General features: G+C 34.4%; 1 long non-coding RNA gene and 2 other non-coding genes across 3 annotated transcripts; all 3 read right to left on the minus strand.

The window, feature by feature from the left end:
- Positions 1-8105: 8105 nt before the first annotated feature.
- Positions 8106-8186, minus strand: MIR167C (microRNA MIR167c). The gene has a single exon (NR_120894.1). It is a non-coding gene; the product is annotated as a microRNA MIR167c (primary transcript).
- Positions 8187-16182: 7996 nt separating this feature from the next.
- On the minus strand, positions 16183-17960 carry LOC139189730 (uncharacterized). Its single transcript, XR_011573598.1, has 2 exons — positions 16865-17960; positions 16183-16778 (listed from the first exon to the last, which is right to left on the minus strand). It is a non-coding gene; the product is annotated as an uncharacterized lncRNA (long non-coding RNA).
- MIR167B (microRNA MIR167b) lies at positions 16952-17071 on the minus strand. The gene has a single exon (NR_120893.1). It is a non-coding gene; the product is annotated as a microRNA MIR167b (primary transcript).
- Positions 17961-18824: the final 864 nt, after the last annotated feature.

Below are 18824 nucleotides of genomic sequence, written 5' to 3' on the forward strand. Positions count from 1 at the left end.
ATTTCATGCAGATTCACGGTCGGATTTACGTTGTACCAAGACCTCCGGTTTTATGCATTAACAGTCTTCATAAATGGACTTTACTACTTGTGCAAGAATCCATTTTTACTCAAGCTCAATCATAGTCCATTGATAAAAACCAACTTTGGCATAAGAGATTAGCTCACCCCTCTGAGGTCGTCTTGTCAAAACTGTTCCCAAACTTTTGTAAATCATAGCTTACATATGATACTTGTCATTTTTCAAAATTTGCTAGACTGCCTTTTGGCAATTCAGTGTCTAGGACAAGTAAACCTTTTGAAATGGTGCACATTAATGTATGGGGACCAAAAAATGAAATGGAAGGATTTAAGTACTTTGTCTTATTTGTTGATGACTTCTCTCGAGTGAGTTTTTTTATATCTTGTGAAATCAAATAGTGAAGTTCCAACCATTTTCAAGAATTTTCATATGCATGTTAAAACACAATTTCAATCAAATATTTTTAAGATCAGATAACGACACTGAATTTCTATCCAACAACATTCTTCAATACATAAGTTCTCAAGGTATCGTCCATCAAACCAGCTGTGTAAGGACCTCCCAACAAAATGGAGTAGCCGAAAGGAAAAATAGAGATCTCTTGGAGACGACTCATGCTCTCATGATACACATGAATGTCCCTAAAAAAATTTGGTCGTTTACTATCTCCACTGCCACTTACCTCATCAACATACTTCCAAGTCGTGTGCTAGGGTTTAAATCTCCCTATGAAGTACTCAAGGGTAGGCAAATTGATTTGACACACCTCAAGGTATTTGGTTGTGTTTGCTTTGTTCACATCCAAACTTTGAATCGTGACAAACTAGATGTCAGGGCAACCAAGTGTGTGTTTTTGGGTTACTCTTCTGCCCAAAAGAGATACAAATGCTTCAATCTAGTCACTAAGAAGTGTCTAGTATCAAGAGATATGAAGTTCAAAGAAGATTGTCCTTATTTCACTCATACAAGTCAAGGGGAGAAACTAGTTGATATGTTTCCACTTCTTTAAAACTTCAATCATCAAGTGTTGAAGAGAGACTAGCCATTATGATTCCAGAGCGCAAAAGAGTACAACTGACGTAATCACTTCCAGGGATCAAACTTGCAGTGAGAAAGACATGGAGTCTCACTTAGATCTTTCCCAATCTTCTACAGAGCCTCAAAGGGTTAAGAGAAATCCTCATTGAACCAGAAAACCTCTAGCTAGGTTTCAGGACTACGTAACGTATTCCTCACGGCATCCTATCACTGAAAGTATCAGTCTTCGTGGGCTCTCTACAACTCATGCTGCTTTTCTCTGTGAAATTGATAAGCATTGTGAGCCAAGAAATTTTCAAGAAGCATCTTTACTTACACAATGGAACCAAGCCATGACAAAAGAGCTTCGTGCACTGGAAAAGAATCACACTGGAGCTTGGTCCAACTATCTCCAGGGAAAAAGGTTGTTGGAAGCCATTGGATTTACAAGACCAAGTTCAAAGCTGATGGTTCAATCAAGAGACACAAGGCTAGGCTTGTTGCTCGAGGTTTCACTCAAACATTTGGAGTAAATTATAAGGAAACGTTTGCACCAGTGACCAAGATGAACTCAGTAAGGGTTCTACTCTCGGTAGCATTCAATGGTGGATGGTTCATTTACCAAATGGACGTGAAGAAAGCTTTACTTCACAGAGAGTTATAGGAAGAAGTGTATATGCAGCCCCCCCGGGGTATAATCATATTGAAGGCAATATGGTTTGTAAATTACACAAGGCAATATATGAATTGAAACAATCCTCACGAGCTTGGTACGCCAAGCTTAGTTCTGTACTAGAGAAGGCTGGTTTCCTGCGAAGTAATGTTGATTCTTCATTATTTGTAAGAACCGACACTAGTGAAAAGTTGGTGGTTCTTATCTACGTTGATGATCTTATCATCACTGGAGATAGTGCCGTTGAGATTGAAGCACTGAAGCTCTCCTTACATCAAACCTTTGATATCAAAGATTTGAGAAAGTTAAAGTATTTTTTGGGCATTGAAATGGCAACATCTTCAAATGGATTGTTTCTACATCAACGAAAATACGTATTGGACCTACTTCAAGAAGCCAAAATACTAGACTGCAAACCTGCTATCACCCCCGTTGATTGTAAACTGAAGCTCAACATCGATGGAGAAGCCATGCATGATGTGAGCTACTATCAAGGCTTGGTGGGGAAGCTAATATACCTCACCATCACGCGTTCAGATATCACATATGCAATGAGCTTGGCTAGTCAATTTATGCACTATCCCACTGTGGATCACCTTAGCATTGTCAAGAAAATATTGCGCTACCTCAAGGGTTTCCATATGGTGAGGAATTATCATGCACAACAATCAGTCTACTGACATTAGTGGTTACACAAATGCAGACTGGGCAGGAAATGCAATTGATAGGAAATCTACCACAGGCTATTGTACATTTGTTGGTGGAAATCTCATCACATAGAAGAGCAAAAAGCAACAGGACATTGCTCGATCTAGCGCAAAGGCAGAATATAAAGCCATGGCAGCTAATACTGCCTGTGAACTAATTTGGCTTAAAGGGCTTCTTTCAAACTTAGGGTTCCCTAGTTTTACTCATATGTTCCTTATGTGCGATAATCAGGCAGCCATGCACATTGATGACAACCCTGTGTTCCATGAGGTATCATTTGGTACGTGGGACGGGACAGAATGGAGTGGGACGAGGCGTTCCGTCCCACGTTTGGTGCGCCTAAAACGGGTGGAACGCGCTGTTCCACATGACGAATTTTGGGTGAATTTTCGTTCCGCCTCCCCTCTGGAACAACTCGTTCCATATCCGTGGAACAAAAAATTATAACCTCTCCTTCTCCTTCTTCTTCCTCCTTGTTTCCATCCGAGGGCATCTTTGCTCCCTCTCCGTTCCGTCCCGTCTCGTCTGCATACCAAACGATACCTGAAAGAACAAAACATATTGAAGTGGACTGCCATTTCATCCGTGCTCAAGTCTAAACTCAAATCATCCGGACCATATTCACTCGAAGCCATAACAACTAACAGATCTCTTTACCAAGGCAATGTCATCCGTTCAATTTCATCGTTTTTTGGGCAAGCTTGGCTCAATTAACCTCTTCGATCTAGCTTGAGGGGGAGTGTTGAAGTATAAGTATAACCTTAAAGACTCTCGGTCCCTAGGGTTAGCTATCAAGGCCATCATTATATCTTAAACTTGTAAAACAACCATCTTCCCTTGATTTAAGGGAGTTGATTGATTAGTGGCTTAACCTAATGTTTGGAGTAATTCCTTGATTTAAGGGTTAGATTAGGCCTAGATTTACCCAGTCACTTAACCTAGTGTTTGGTGTAATTCCTTGATTTAAGGACTAGATTAGGCCTAGATGTACCCAGTCACTAGGGTTTCCTTTGGTTGCTTGCAGCCAACTCTCCTTCCTCTCTCTTCTCCCTTATATACTTGGTCTCTTGTACATTGATACTCATGAAATACATTACAATTTAAACCAGAAAATCAGCAGTCGAATTTAATCAGCCATCATTCATTTTCTAACTTAGATAAGATTATAAAGTGTAAGAGCAAGAGGTAGATTAGATAATATCGGTCATACATGTACAATATACATTCAACAATAAGAAGGGAGCTATAGACAGGATCGACTATGGCTAAAACAAAAGACTCGAAAGAGCGGAAAGGATCTAGTATATGAATTCTAATCCCCACTTCTGCATAAGTTCAATGAATAACATGTAAAATCATCTGACAGTCACATTTCTTTTGATGATTGTAAGGGGTATTGAACATTGCCAAACCCTAATTATGATTTATGACTATTTAATTACAAAGACAAAAAATAACCAATTTGTGTACAAACATCAGCAAGTAAGAACTGAGCTGGAGTAGTAATTGGAGATTACTTGTATAAACCAACTACTACTGGCGGATATGGCAACGATCCCTTTCACAAGAGAGATTTGACCGTATAACCGCTGTAATATCCCTCCCTCTCTTTATCTTTCTCATCACCTGATGATTAGAGAGTTTTTAAGGGACATTACGACGGTTATGCCCAAGATTTTGCCCATTCATAGCCTTCCCTCACTTTATTACCTGTGTCAACCATTTCACATTTCAAGAATCGTATTCCATGAATATGAAACCTATCCCAGTGCAACAATTTCTGACATAAATCAAAATCAAGCTTTCAAGAATCGTATTCCATGAATATGATACCTAACCAGCGCAACAATTTCTGACATAAATCAAAATCAAGCTGCTTCCTTCAAAACAACCAATTTAATCATTTTCAACAATTTTTTAGGAAAAAAAAAATTCAATTACACACAGAAACTCCAGAAAATTCCAATTGAGAAGATGAATCATTCAACCCCATCACCTGTTACAATTAAGTAAACGAGTTTTTTTTTATTTTTTTTATTTTTATTACTTTTAAAATTGGCATAACTGGTGGTAAGTCACGGTTATCTACCTCTTCCGAGTTTGGAGAGGCTCACCTTACCCATGGCCATAGTCAAATAGACTCATAATTAAGCAAGCCAGTTAAGGAACACCCTTTTAATTTAAAAAAGAAAAAAAATTTATATATATATAAGAACCCATCACCATCCTCTAAAATCTAATTCTCTCATCGAACTCACATGGAAAAAAGTTAAAATTTACTGATTTTTGAATCAGATTAATTACCAAACTGAACGATAAGAAAAGGAAAGGCAAAAGCAAAAACACAATAGTAAATTGTAAGTTTATGAATACTTGCACTGTTACATGTTCGTTGTGAACTGCCAAGCATCCTTCTTCGATACAGTGGAGAGAGAGAAGTTCAGGCGCGCCAAATAAACATAATGTATTTGCAGGATCCTTAAGAAAGCGGAGAGATTTTTCAATGTGTACGAAATACGGGGCAGAAAATCACATGTTATTATACAGTTAGGGGGACACTTGAAAGAAATTTTTTTCCACCAATTATATGTTCCGTCCCATATTCTGGGCATACTGAAAATTTTCTCAAGAAATTGAGTGATTCGAAGCACAAACGAAACTCAAAAGGTCAATAATGCCCCTTTTGTTTCTGTGTGCTGTGAAAGTATACCAATGTCATAATACAAATGGTATACTTGAAAAAAAACTTCTAACAACTTATATTATGACACTTCATATACCAAGCCGTGTTCATAGTACACCGAAAATTTCTCTACGAATTGGAAGCGCAGTTCCACACATCCCTAAAGACGTTAACTATCTTGGGCGTAACCGTCCCTCCAATTGGCTGAGCGTTGTCTCAACAAAGGGGCTATGTCTCTTACTATATGTATTTCCCTATAGCTATCTTAGACTTGTTCTCTTAAGCCTCAATTTTTGGATCTACCCAAAAAGAATCTCAAATCCCTAGCCTTAACCTGAATTTCTTTTTCCCCTCTTCCAGTCACCGCCATGTTCATCCACCATCTCCTCCCATCCCCTCTCTCTACCATAAGCTTGGTTGCCTCCTATGCTTTTGCTTTCGGTTGAGACGTACAATCTGAAACTTATCTTCGCCACTCATTGTGAAAGTGATTTATCACTCATTCAGCGGAAGATGTGCAAAACTATTCCTTTGGTTTCGGTTTAGGTCTTCGTTCCGCCTCCTTCTATGTTATTGTTTACATGCATGCTTGTTGATTTCGCTGACGTCGGGATTTCGTTCTTGCTGGTCTCCAAGTGGTGAAAATGACATAATATTTCATTTGCTCAGTTGTTTCGCTGTGTTATTTGGGGCTTGTCTGGATTTTGGTTTCTCCTCTTTGGGTTTATATGGTTAGGTTTCGAATGAGCAGGATTTGAGATTTGCGTGGTTATGTAATCTTATACAACGACCTTTGTGGTGTAGTGGTATCGGCGGTGCCCCTGGTGGCGTTTGGTCAGTACTTGGAGTTGCCACAGTGGTGCTGCTATGTGATGTTGATGGTAGTTGTCTGCTCAGACCTCCTTTTGTTTTAATTGAATTTTTGTGTTCATTAGGTCATGTTGTAGGTTATTTTCTTTTGTATCTTTATGAAACCTTTATAATTGAATTTGTAGAATTGTGTTATATACTTTTTTTTATTGGAAAGTTACATATCAAATTCTTATCAATTAAAATTATTGGTGCTCTTAGGTTGCTATCTCGGTAACATTTTCTTCTATTCTTCTATTCAGTTCAAGTTGACAAAAAAATTGTCCGCACATACAGTTCCGACACTAAACAAAAATTGCAGTTCTATTTCCTGGATGGATCGTTTTCTTAATTGATTTAATGTTGTCGAGTTTTCATGTTAGTTTGCAGATCCTACGTCGAATTGGTGTAGATGGTAGATTTCAGGTTTCACATATATACAACACATCATTCAACTCGGGAGCAAGTTTTCACAAATGGACCTAGTTGGTTCAACTTAATTGGACACCTTCCTTAGTATTTATATTGTCGTAACTTACAAGGTATATATCTACTGTGAAATATATGTAAAATTGCCAAAAGAAAAAAATGATCCTACGTTCGTCTTCCTTGCAAATTAAGTAGTAAAGTTTATATCCTCCTTAAATAAGTGTAACTTCTTTTTTTCAATATCACTAAATTTTCTGCATACGTACTATCGCTTTTTTTAGAAGAAAAAAAAGATATAATACTTTAAGATAATTAATACTGAAGGAGTAAAAAATTAAGCACATAATCTTACGTGCATAGATAAAAATGAAAACTAATGAAAAAAACTTGAAAATTTTGAGTTTTAATGATAAGAACAAAATAAAGGGTAAAATGAATAGTATCAGGATTGACTTTTTAGTGTAAAAATGTGGGTTTTTATTAAAATGAACAGTACCGGGAAGCTTTTCGTTAAAGTTCCCTAGATAAAATTACAGCTCCTATAAACTGCAAACCCTACTATATTATTATGATGGGTGTAGTTTTTGCGCTACACCTTCTGCGAACATGGTAAATGAAACATTGTGATCGAATAATGTTAAGACAATAGACACCAAGTGGCAGTGTATTATTAGAAAAATGACATCACATGACGATGAAATCATACTATATAAGTTCTTCGAATAATGACTGCCAATCTGAAAAATTGCATAAAAACGAATAGGAATTTACAATGAACCTCATAATTCACAATAAACCTGATTTCCCAGATTCAATAGCAGAATTTCACAAGCACTTTCACTATTCCAACGTTTAAACAATCATATATCCAAAGAGACTTAATTAATTAATATACATGATGGAACAGTTGAACTTTATAATACTAGTGCAGCCATGCACAAAGATTCAAGTGCTTTTTCCCCCTTGTTAATGCATGCTTTTACAACAGACGTATACCACTAAATTGTTCTTTAACAAAACCAACATATTAAACAACATCTAAAAGGGATTAGTGCAATCAAGGGCTTAATTTAAGCATAAGGGTTAAGGGATAAGATGGAATCTCAAAAGCACCAAACATTTTTGGATTGGAGAAATTCTGTCACTCAAAACCCTAACAGTAATATGAATATTACCCCAAGCAGCTAAGATTCCCCAGCATATACCCTTTTTAGATTCTCATTGGCCAAGTCATGGCTTTCTTTTGCAAAGTAAAGCTCTCCAACTGGATTAAATATGATAAATCATTATAATTTGTATTAGCACTCTAAAAAAGTCACCATTCGCTTTTACTTTTTTATTCGCTTTTACTTTTTTTTTTTACTAGTTAATGGTGCATAATGACTTTTTTTTTTTAAGTGCCAATAACTCCAAACAATAAAATGTTAGAAGGCCTACTATCAGCTCTGTTAATGCAACAAAAAACTGCTCACAATCAAAGAAATATGCTTGATTAAAATAAATCCACCACAAATTAAGTTAAATCCTATCTAGAACCAAAAATGAGGGGGAAAAGGACGGAGTAAGAGAAAAAAATGATGAAACAGTACCATATGTGGCACACAAATGAAAGAAATTGTAGCAGAATAATGATTCCCCAAATGAGAAAATCACATAAAGAAGCTAGCCAGGTGTGTAGGGCTAGAATTGTGATAGTGGGAGAGTGTTCTTTTTCGTGATCCTCATCAACAGGTGAAGCTACCACATGATCTGATCTTTCCTTGACCAAGAGGGAAGTTTAGATCATGCTGGCAGCTTCAACTGCTATTGGTCCACGATATCCAAAGCAAAACCCTAATCCATATGAGGGAGAAGAGAGGGGGGGGGGGGGGAAGAGAGAGAGAGAGAGAGATTTCTGTTTTTTCTTTAGCTGAAGGATATGTGTTTGGAGAAGAGGAGAAGAGGGTGATATAAATAGTGGCCAAAGAATGCCTTCCTGTCTCAGACTCCTCTGAGTTAGTCCTAAGTTGTGGTGAATTTGTTATAATTAAGGGCTAATTAAAGGTTAGTAATAGTATATTAGTGATCAATTACTTGTTGAAAGAACATGTGGCAGTGGTCCAAAGTAAGACAAATTGAATATTATCAGGCTTATGCCACCACCATGCAGACAAGGTAGTGACCTCTTCTATAATTTACCTTGAGCTTTAACCAACTTTAAGTGGGTCTCTCTTCTACACCATACATGAATCAAAAAAAGAGCTCAAAACACAATGAGTTTATCGGGGACCATTGGCACGCTTCTTAGCAAATTTAGGAGAAAAGGAAAGGGGAAGCATCTCAACCAAAACAATCGCATGTGACAATTTTCCCTCTCCTTCTTGGTTTCATGCATTACCAATGATCTCTCCCTCTCTTTCGTTAGGGAGAAAATAGCCATTCTCAATCCTAACGAATAGTTCGACAATGAAATATGGACGAGCAATAAACTGTAAATTTGGATGCTTCGCTCATGAGCACAAAATCATATAGATGACACAAAACAGATGATTACATGTAATTTATAAATAATTACATAAATTAATGACTGATGATAAAGTAGATTCAAAATTTCCTCAATTTAGAGAGAAAAAATAAAAAATGTATGTCATTTGTGGAAATGCATTAGTGAACCCTAATGTGTTTTATAAGAATAATACACTGTAACGTTTAAATTCCCACAAATTGTTTAATGATAGTTAAAATGAATATGAGACGAGCAGAAAAAATATAAATTCAGATGTTTTAGATTTCAAAGCTTTAGAAGCACAAAATCATTCAACTCATACATACATGTGACTTTTTAGAGAATTATATTGCAAGTAGTAAACATGTGATATTGTCCTCAATACCTAAAATCTAAAAGAAAATGGACCTACCTTAATTTATGAAATAGAATTAATGTGATTTGTGGAAAAGCTTGATCCTTGAGAACCTAATTGGTGTCAGCTACACATTAAAAGAATCTAAAAGAAAATGGACCTACCTTAATTTATGAAATAGAATGTGATTTGTGGAAAAGCTTGTTCCTTGAGAACCTAATTGGTGTCAGCTACACATTAAAAGCAACCTAAAAACGACAATGCCAAGTAATGTTTGGGAGTCCAATGTGTAAAGTGAACAATCTGATACAAGCAAATAAAAAATTATTTGTAATATATTCTGATAAAGTTGGTTTTGATATTGACATTCTGTTGGCTTTGAATTTGTTTCGATCCCTTTGGTAGGTTAGGGCAGATGGAACCAATAGATGCATGCAGAGTCATCCCAGTGAGAAAGTTTCGGAAAATGGAAAACAAAATATTCTAAAGAAAAGTTCCCAAACATATTGGCTTGATTCGGATACAAAACTCATGATTTTTATTTTTTAACTACAAATTATTTATTTTTAATATAAGCGATTTCTATAGTAAATTATCTAAATTATAAGGATAAAAATTTGAATTTGAATGCACTCATACCTTGAAAATCCCTCCAGCCATCGGATTTTGCCCACCTAACAGTTGGGCAAGACGGGCGCCGTAGGTTTTGCAATAGGCAACAATTGCGAGCGTGAGAAATTGAGGAAAACTCATTTCACCCAAATTCACCAATTTTACTTTCATTTCAACAATTCCTTCTTCAATCCTTAGACGCCACCAATAAGCTCTTAAAAATTGTCTACCTAAGAAAAAAATTATGATTCTACCACTAGGCGCAGATGAAGGAACACAATGTTCTAACAAACTTGCCTAAGTCCAACTCCATATTTTTTTTAACAACATTTTTAATATGCAAACAACATTTTACCACATTGATAAAAAATAATCATGCATATGCATCATGGTACAGATTCGACCCCAATCAATTCTCCTTCACCCATAACAACTGCCTATTTAACATACTAATTAAAGCGATCTCCACTAAAATAAAAACTACATTTTGAATATAAAAATATATCTTATTTGCAAAGAAGAAGCTTACATTGGTCTTGAAATTTGTAAATAAGATATTATTCGCTTGTTCGAATGGGCAACTGGAACTTAATAAACTATTCTTCAAATAAAGCTAGGTTGGATGTTGCAGTTGGTACAAGGATCTTTCTGGTTATGATAAATTTATATATCGCACTCTATCTCCACTTTTTTATTTTTTTCGTTTTATACTAAAAAACAAGTGTGGATGCATGAATAAGACATTTAACATATGACAACATGATGAGATATTGTTCATCTTTTTTTGTTTGGCTTGTGGGATATTTTCAATCTTATATTGCATTATTGCTCACTCTGTCACTCATTGTTTAATTACATGTTTCATCTATCAACGTTGGCAAAAACCATGAAGTGAATCTTCCTCTAATTTTCTCTTGGATCATTTGGTTTCAGTCCCTAATCAACCTAATTGTTAGATTGAAACCTTGTTTGTTTAAATATTTTGATCGAATTCCTTACCATCATTTAAAAGATTTAACTCATGCATTTAATGTCCACAAATTATGAAATTTAAACAAATTCAAATAATATTTTTAAAATGTATTAAGTACTTAAAAATAAACATTAGAGTAATATTGTTCTTCACAAAATTGTAGCAAGAAATAATGTACCCACATAATTCTTAACATGTTTAAAAAAATACCTATTGGTATATTTTAAAACATAAAATAAATACATATAATTAGCATGGGTACATACATTTAGCAAAATTAAAAATGGGTGCAAATAAATTAAAAAATATGGGTACAAATACAATAAAACTTAAAAAATATGGACAAAAAAAATTAATATATGGGTACAAATTAAAACTGAAAAGAAAATTGTTACAAATTAAAAAAGGGTTGCAAACTAAAAATGGGTACAAACTAAAAATAAAAATATATGATAAATATTTAGCCATAAATTTAAATATATCAAATGTAACATTTCTAATACTAAATTATATATTTAGAAATAAAAAATATTGTATTATTGAAATAATTAATGACACTTATTAATACCTAAATACCTTGATAAAAAATTTTAAAAAAAAATTTAATCAATAGAGTAACAAAAAGAGAGATGAGAACATAATTTCTCATTTTCTTCCTCTCTGTTTTTCTAAGAGAAGAAGATCTGCCTTATGTCATAGATATTCAAAAGGAGAGACACATGTTATGCTAATGTGAAAGATACAAAATCTACTGTATCATATTGAAGGCTGGGACAGTGAGCAGTGCACCAAATTGGCACCCACTTGTGAAAAAAACATAAGTGCAAGTGTCACCTTCTACCTCTCTCATGAGATGTTTAAGAAGTTAAAACTTAGTGCAACTGGATACTACTTTTGTGACTCTCTCGATCCTCAAGTGATATGTCACGTGAGTGAAGAGAAAAACAAAAAGAGGCGTATAAGTACAACATACAACCCATTGCAAATCTTTCTCATATTGAAGGCTGGGACAGTGAGCAGTGCACCAAATTGGCACCCACTTGTGAAAAAAACATAAGTGCAAGTGTCACCTTCTACCTCTCTCATGAGATGTTTAAGAAGTTAAAACTTAGTGCAACTGGATACTACTTTTGTGACTCTCTCGATCCTCAAGTGATATGTCACGTGAGTGAAGAGAAAAACAAAAAGAGGCGTATAAGTACAACATACAACCCATTGCAAATCTTTCTCCAAGCTAGAGTAACTTATCTGTAACTATAATATTGTATTTCAAATTAATCAAGTATATTATTATGTATTTTAACTTTCTCACATACCAACGCTTAATTAGTTCATGACAAATGTTAAGGGGACTTTTTTAAAAGTGAAACTCTTTGTGGATTCTCTGTCATCTCATAGCTTAACATCAATTCATGCGTGCCAACATTATAAAATATTATATCATAAACATGAAGTGATAGAAAAGTTATGAAGAGTTTCACTTTTAAAAGTCTCTTTAGCATTTCTCCTAATTAATTATATTGTGTATCCTCAACTCCTCCTAGTTGATGAGGATACACAATATATTTCACTAATACAAACCCCTCTCCATCGATCTTGGGGATTGATTTATCTAATGAATCAAGATTTCGAACTTTGAGATGGGTTGGTTCTACGCGCGACTTACATGTTTTAAATGTATTTATATGAGTAAATTGACAAAAAGAAAGTCAAATATTTGAAGTAAATAAATAATTTTAGATCATGCTAAAAGAAACGCCTCATATACCAATTAAAGCAGCTGAATTTACATAATAAAATCAATCTCTATAAAATTTACATTAAGAATCGGAAAAATAATATTTAATAAACAATTGATTGAATCACATTATTGCTAACTTATTGTGAAGGTAAGTCCACCCCCCTTCCTCCTTAGTGTAGATAATATTGTTTGCTTAAAAAAAATCATTTTGACAATTAATTTAATCATATTATTATCCGCGTGCGAAATATTTTTTTTATAACCGGCATTACACGCCTCTTAAGATATTTTGAACATGTTTAAAAAAAGAGAAATTAAATTACATTATTACTAACCTATTGTGAGATACTAATTAAAATATAAATAAATAACACTTTACCAAAAAATAAATTATTAAAAAAACATTGTTAAAATGATGAAAATGCCCCTGATTATATTTGTTTTGTTATAACATATTAATAAGTCTCATTTGATATGATAGGACATGAAAATGAAGTAGATATGTTATTGTATAACCAGATAAGTTTCATAACCAGATATGTTATTGTAGAAGCGATTCGTCGAGTTCACCGATCTAAAATGATATAAAATTTCGCTCAACATAATATAATTTAGGATAACGTACAAAAAACTACCTCAACTATTGATGTCATGACACTTTCATACCTCATCTTTTAAAATTGACAATGTCATACCACATCTTACAAATTTGTCCCAATGTTAGACCTCCGTCAGTTTTATGTTAAATGCTGACGTGGCCAGAGAAAGGACCCACTCACTTATCCAACTGGATTAAAAAATAATAACATATATATTTTAATAATTAAATATTCAAAAATTAAAATACTAAAATTAAAAAAAAAAAACCTAAGGGATCCAGCCTTCCCTTCCACCCGTAGCACCAACCTTCTTCTTCTCTTCAACATCCACCAAAACCCAGAAACCTTCCGCCACCCGTCCCCCTAACCTTCCCTAACCCACTAACGTACCCTCATCCCCCACCTCTTCCCTTCCCTTTCAAACCCAAACCTAACCCTAATTCCCCCTTTTTAAACAGAAGCCATCGACCCCATCACTTTGATTCTTTCACAGACCCCTAACCCTCGGCACCGTATTGTCACAAGTTTCCAAGCGAGCGCCATCAGCTACACTCTTCGCGATCGTGCTATGGCCGAAACGACGCCGTTGTCGGGCGCTCCGCAGCCAAGCAAGCTGTGGAAAGGGGTTTTTGCAGTGGCCGAAATCATGACCACGCTCGTCACCTACGACATTCTCCAGGTCACCTAATACCTCACATTTCTCTAATTCTTCAAATCGATCTTTGTTTTCGCGGCGAAAATGTTGAATCTTTTGCTTCGATTTCTTGCTGGAGAAGATCAGGAGAGTGCTGTACGGCGATGACAAGGCGTTTTACAAGTACTCGATTTTCCTCGTCTTCTGCAACCGCATCACGACGTCAACGGTCTTCGCCAAAGTTTTGTGGGCCAGAAAAAAGGCTCTAGATCCTGTTGCTCCAGTTTAGGGTTTGGGTTCGAAAGGGACAGGAAGAGGTGGGGAATAGGGGTGGGTTAGGGAAGGTTGGGGGGATGGGTGGAGGAAGGTTTATAGGTTTTGGTGGCTGTCGAAGAAAAAAAGAAGGTACGAGTGGAGAAAATGGTTGGTGTTGCAGGTGAAAGGGAAGGGCAAATCCCTTAGGCCATTTTTTTATTTTTTTTAGTTTTTAACAATTTTTTTTAAATTTTTGAATATTTAATTATTACAATATATTTTTTATTATTTTTTAATCCAGTTGGATTAATGAGTGGGTCCTCTCTGGCCAAGTTAGCATTTAACAAAAAAAATAACAGAAAAACTGACAGAAGTCCGACATTGGCACAAATTTGTAATATGAGGTATGACATTGTCAATTTTAAAAGATGAAGTATGAAAGTGTCGTAACACCAATAGTTAAAGTAGTTTTGTGTATTTTACCCTATAATTTTAAAAATTAATAGTATGTGTATAAAGATGAATGTCTTCATTTACCTGAAGAACTTATGAATAATAGTCACAACATCACTTTTTTGCTATTGTTATTTCGAGTATTCACATCTCATCCATATGTTCCATAAGATATCATTTGGTATGTAAACGGAACAGAGAAAAAGTAAAGATGTCCACGAATGGAAACAAGAAGGAAGAAGATTGAGAGGTTATAATTTACACAATGATATTGTATAGGATCAGCCCGACACAATCTTTTTAACCTAATGATCTATAATTTGCACAATGATATCCAATTATATTGTGTATTCTTAACTCCTAATTGATGAGGACACACAACATAATTAACTAACGCGCCCCTCTATCGACCTTGGAGATTGATGTCTAATGAATCAAGACTTCGAGATGTGTGACAATTAATCCATCGTTCCATATAAGGAGTCAATCAGCAATCTATCATCCAATTTAAAGAGAAAAAGTAAATAGGATGTACCAAAATGGGCACAAATTTGAGGGGGAGTTTCAAGCCGACTTTTTTTCAGAAAAAGCAGCAAGAGATATGGCAATGGATTGGTGGGCCTAATATGGCTGAGAAGAGAATCTCTGTTCATGGGGGAGTCTGCGAACAATATATAAATAACCCTCATGCACCCGCGTGAGGGTTAGATATTTTTTTATTCACAAAGTGTTACACACAACTTACATATTTTAGATGTATTCATATGCGTAAATTGATAAAAAAAAAATATTTAAAATAAATAAGTAATCTTAGATCATGCCTAAAAACCACTCCTAAACTAATTAAAGGAACTAAAATCACATAATAAAATCGATCATGATAAAAATTTTGTTAAGAATGTACAAGAAATTTTTTGATTACAACGTGCTACGCACGACTTATATATTTTAAATGTATTTATATACGTAAATTAATAAAAAGAATGTTAAATATTTGAAATAAAGAATAAATTTTAGATCGTGCTAGAATAAATCCCTCTTAAACTAATTAAAACATCTAAATTCACATAATACAAACAACCTCTAAAGAAATTACATTAAGAATAAAGATAATAATATTTAATAAATAATTAATTAAATCATATTATTGTTAGTCTATTTTAAAGCTAAACTCATCATTTCCTCCTTAATATAAATCATATTGTTTGTTAGAAAAAAATCATTTTACTACTAATTTAATCATATTATTATCTACATGTAACATATAATTCTTATCTCATTTTGAACGTATTTAAAAATTTACAAATTGAATCACATTATTTCTAACCTATGTAATAATTTTTTTTTAAAGCTCAAAAATTAATTGTTAAAATAGCAAAAATACCCCTAATTTGTTTAATGCATTATTTTGGAATGCCTTTAAAAAATTTCGTCTAGGAAGCATTTTTGTTTTTTTTTGTTTTTTTGTTGGAACTTGTTGACACCAAAAGCACTATTCATCTTTGCTTTATATAAAAGATGCAATAATCAAATCACATTGGATTAAACCAATGTTTTAGTTCAGACAAGAATTGATGCTAAATAACTCATCCAATCTTAGTGCGGACGCCAGTCAATCAAACACTCCACCATTATAGTTTGTAGTCTCAAACCTTTAAGAGAAAATTTGGAGACCAGCAGTCCAACACATCAACAGAAACAAATAAAAACTCCTGACATTTCACCACAAGTTCGGTTGTACAAAGTCATATATGCTGTGTGAGTGTGGCCTAGCTTCACACTTCTCTGCATAAATTTCTCTGGCTGAGCATTTTTATTTCCATATTAACTTGGTGTTAAATCTCTAACTCCCATTCACATATACATGTTGAAAAAAAACAAACATATCATTCTCTTGGTGTAATAGTAATTTTTATCTAACAAATAAGTCTACTACACTCAGAAGGACAGTTGTACTGGATGTAAGAGGGAACTAAGTTACAAAGTATTGAACAATCCTAATATTGTATCATCGAACCCAAAATTCTAAGTTCGAATCTATCTGCCAACACAAAACAAAGTACATGGTAAATAACTGGTAGAGTTGAATTCTTACTACACACCAGTTTATAAAAATCTTAACACCCACCAAAATCTGTGTAGATACCCAATCTGCATCAGGAATATTTACACGAGAAAATTATATTTACATATAAACATCTTCGAGGTGCGGGTCAATCTTACACTGTTAGGGGGGTTAGATCACCGAACAGCTTATAATTTAGAAAAAAAAGTAAGAACAAACAGAAAAGCTGGGAGCAAAAAAGAGAAAGTTAGAACGCATGCTAGGAAAGACAAATAAATCTAAGACCACAGGAATATACTATGATGTACTTACAGTGATATCTCATAACTTTATGCTGCTTTTCTTGTTCCAAAGGTTGAGAGGATGGTTGGCTTTCTGTGTTTTTTGGGTCCCCAAAACAGGAAGGAGTGAAGCTGTCAGAGCATGACCTAGCCAGGGTTAATAGAACTGATACATATATACGTGATTATATACATCTTTAGCCAAAGCTAGATCATGCTGGCAGCTTCACTTTTTCCCTTGTGAACTTACTTTCTTTACTCAGAGACTAGGTCAACTCTTGCTCTCAAGATTGTGTGGATGAACAAAAGGAGAATGAATATCTACGACAAGCTAGGGCTACTGGAGCACAGAATGAAAATAAGGAAAAAAATGATAAGGGCCAAAAAAGTTTAAGAAATATATAGTGCATGAACATCCACGACGAGCTAACAAAAATAAAAGAACATCCGCGATTATAAAAATCTGATCCTTGAAATATATATAGCTGGGTCATAACAAGTTTATGAAAATATTGCATAAACTTCAATATATAATGAAATTACGATTTTAAACAAAAGTATTGACCAAGAAAAAACTAAATCTAGAGCAAATCTTGGCAAGAAAATAAAAAAAGATATTATTTATCCATTGGGTAACTTTTGCAAGAAAAAGAAAGGTATTCTTTCTCCATTGGCTAACTAGAAAAGGAGTATGGTTTTTTTCTTTTGGAAAGTAAAAGAAGATGAAATTTTATAAAAAATAAAATAAAAATGGGAGAGCAAGGAAAAATAAGGAGACTGGAGAAGAACGCAAGAGATGCAGAAACCTGAGGGCATGTGTTGATGTATATAGGGTGGAACTGAGACAGATGTTGCATTTGGATTGGTTGAAATGAGACAGATGTTAAAGAGGTAGGGTTCATAAAAACCAACCCTAGCCCCCTTCTCTTCTTAAGCGGTGAATTAAAGAGGCATCAGCATGTGGCAAAAAAAGGACTGGAAATATTAACAGCTATTGCAGCTATCAATCTGTATAGGCTGTGCTAAAACAGTGTTTAGGTATCACAGGTGGAAGATATATAGAGCGGCTTTGCAGTGGCCATAGCCCCGAGTCTCCTTCTCTCTCTAAAAACCCTAAAGAAAATTTAGAAAACTGTAGACTGTGGACTGGAGGAATAGAGGGAGATGGGGTTTGTTCTAAAAAGTACTCAACAAAAATTCAAACACACTGTTGCTACACAACAGAAAAGGCCACGATACTTCAATTATTGGGTTTACTAGAATTTTGATTTAAGGGGATGTACTGACATTCTCAGCTGAATTTTTTTATTTTACATTCTCGACTATTCTTCTTTTATTGTAATATTTCATATAGATCGAAACATTTTACTTTTTAGTTTACTCTTTAAATTACCTATGCATAAAATTAACCCAATAAAGAATTGTTTAACTATTTGATTACGTTGTAAAAATATTCAATGTTTAATTAAATATTAGATAGCTATTAGATTTATTGAATAGCCGATAGATTTCTAACTGTTTCAAGTTTAATTGATACTAACGAAAAATGGATTTGAAAAGGTGACTTAAAAAAAATTGAAAGTTCAAATTTTCGTACAACAGTTAGCTAATGACAAGGAAAATAAGAAAAGAGAACAAGAATTTTATTTTCGAATTTTTTATGGCTGAAAGAGCATCACAATTAGTTTGTACTTCATAGAGATATCTCTGCATTGGACGACAGTGAGTAGTCAGTTGTCAATTGATCATGTTTGCTGCAAGCGTGATAACTGAGCAGCAAACGCAATGCATATTCAAATTTTCCCGTGATGTTTGATATTACAGGACGCTCTTCCTTCTGAATTTTGTTTCATACAAACTTGATATGATCTATTGATTTGATAAACGTTAATTTGTCATCAAAGTTCTTTTTAAAGACGTGGGATCTGATCTGATCTGATGGATGGGTGCTTGTTTCGATGGAGATGAAGATCACAGTAAACGTTGGTCCT

The sequence above is a fragment of the Malus domestica genome, chromosome 11 (genome assembly GCF_042453785.1).
Source record: "Malus domestica chromosome 11, GDT2T_hap1".
In the NCBI taxonomy this organism is placed as follows: domain Eukaryota; kingdom Viridiplantae; phylum Streptophyta; class Magnoliopsida; order Rosales; family Rosaceae; genus Malus; species Malus domestica.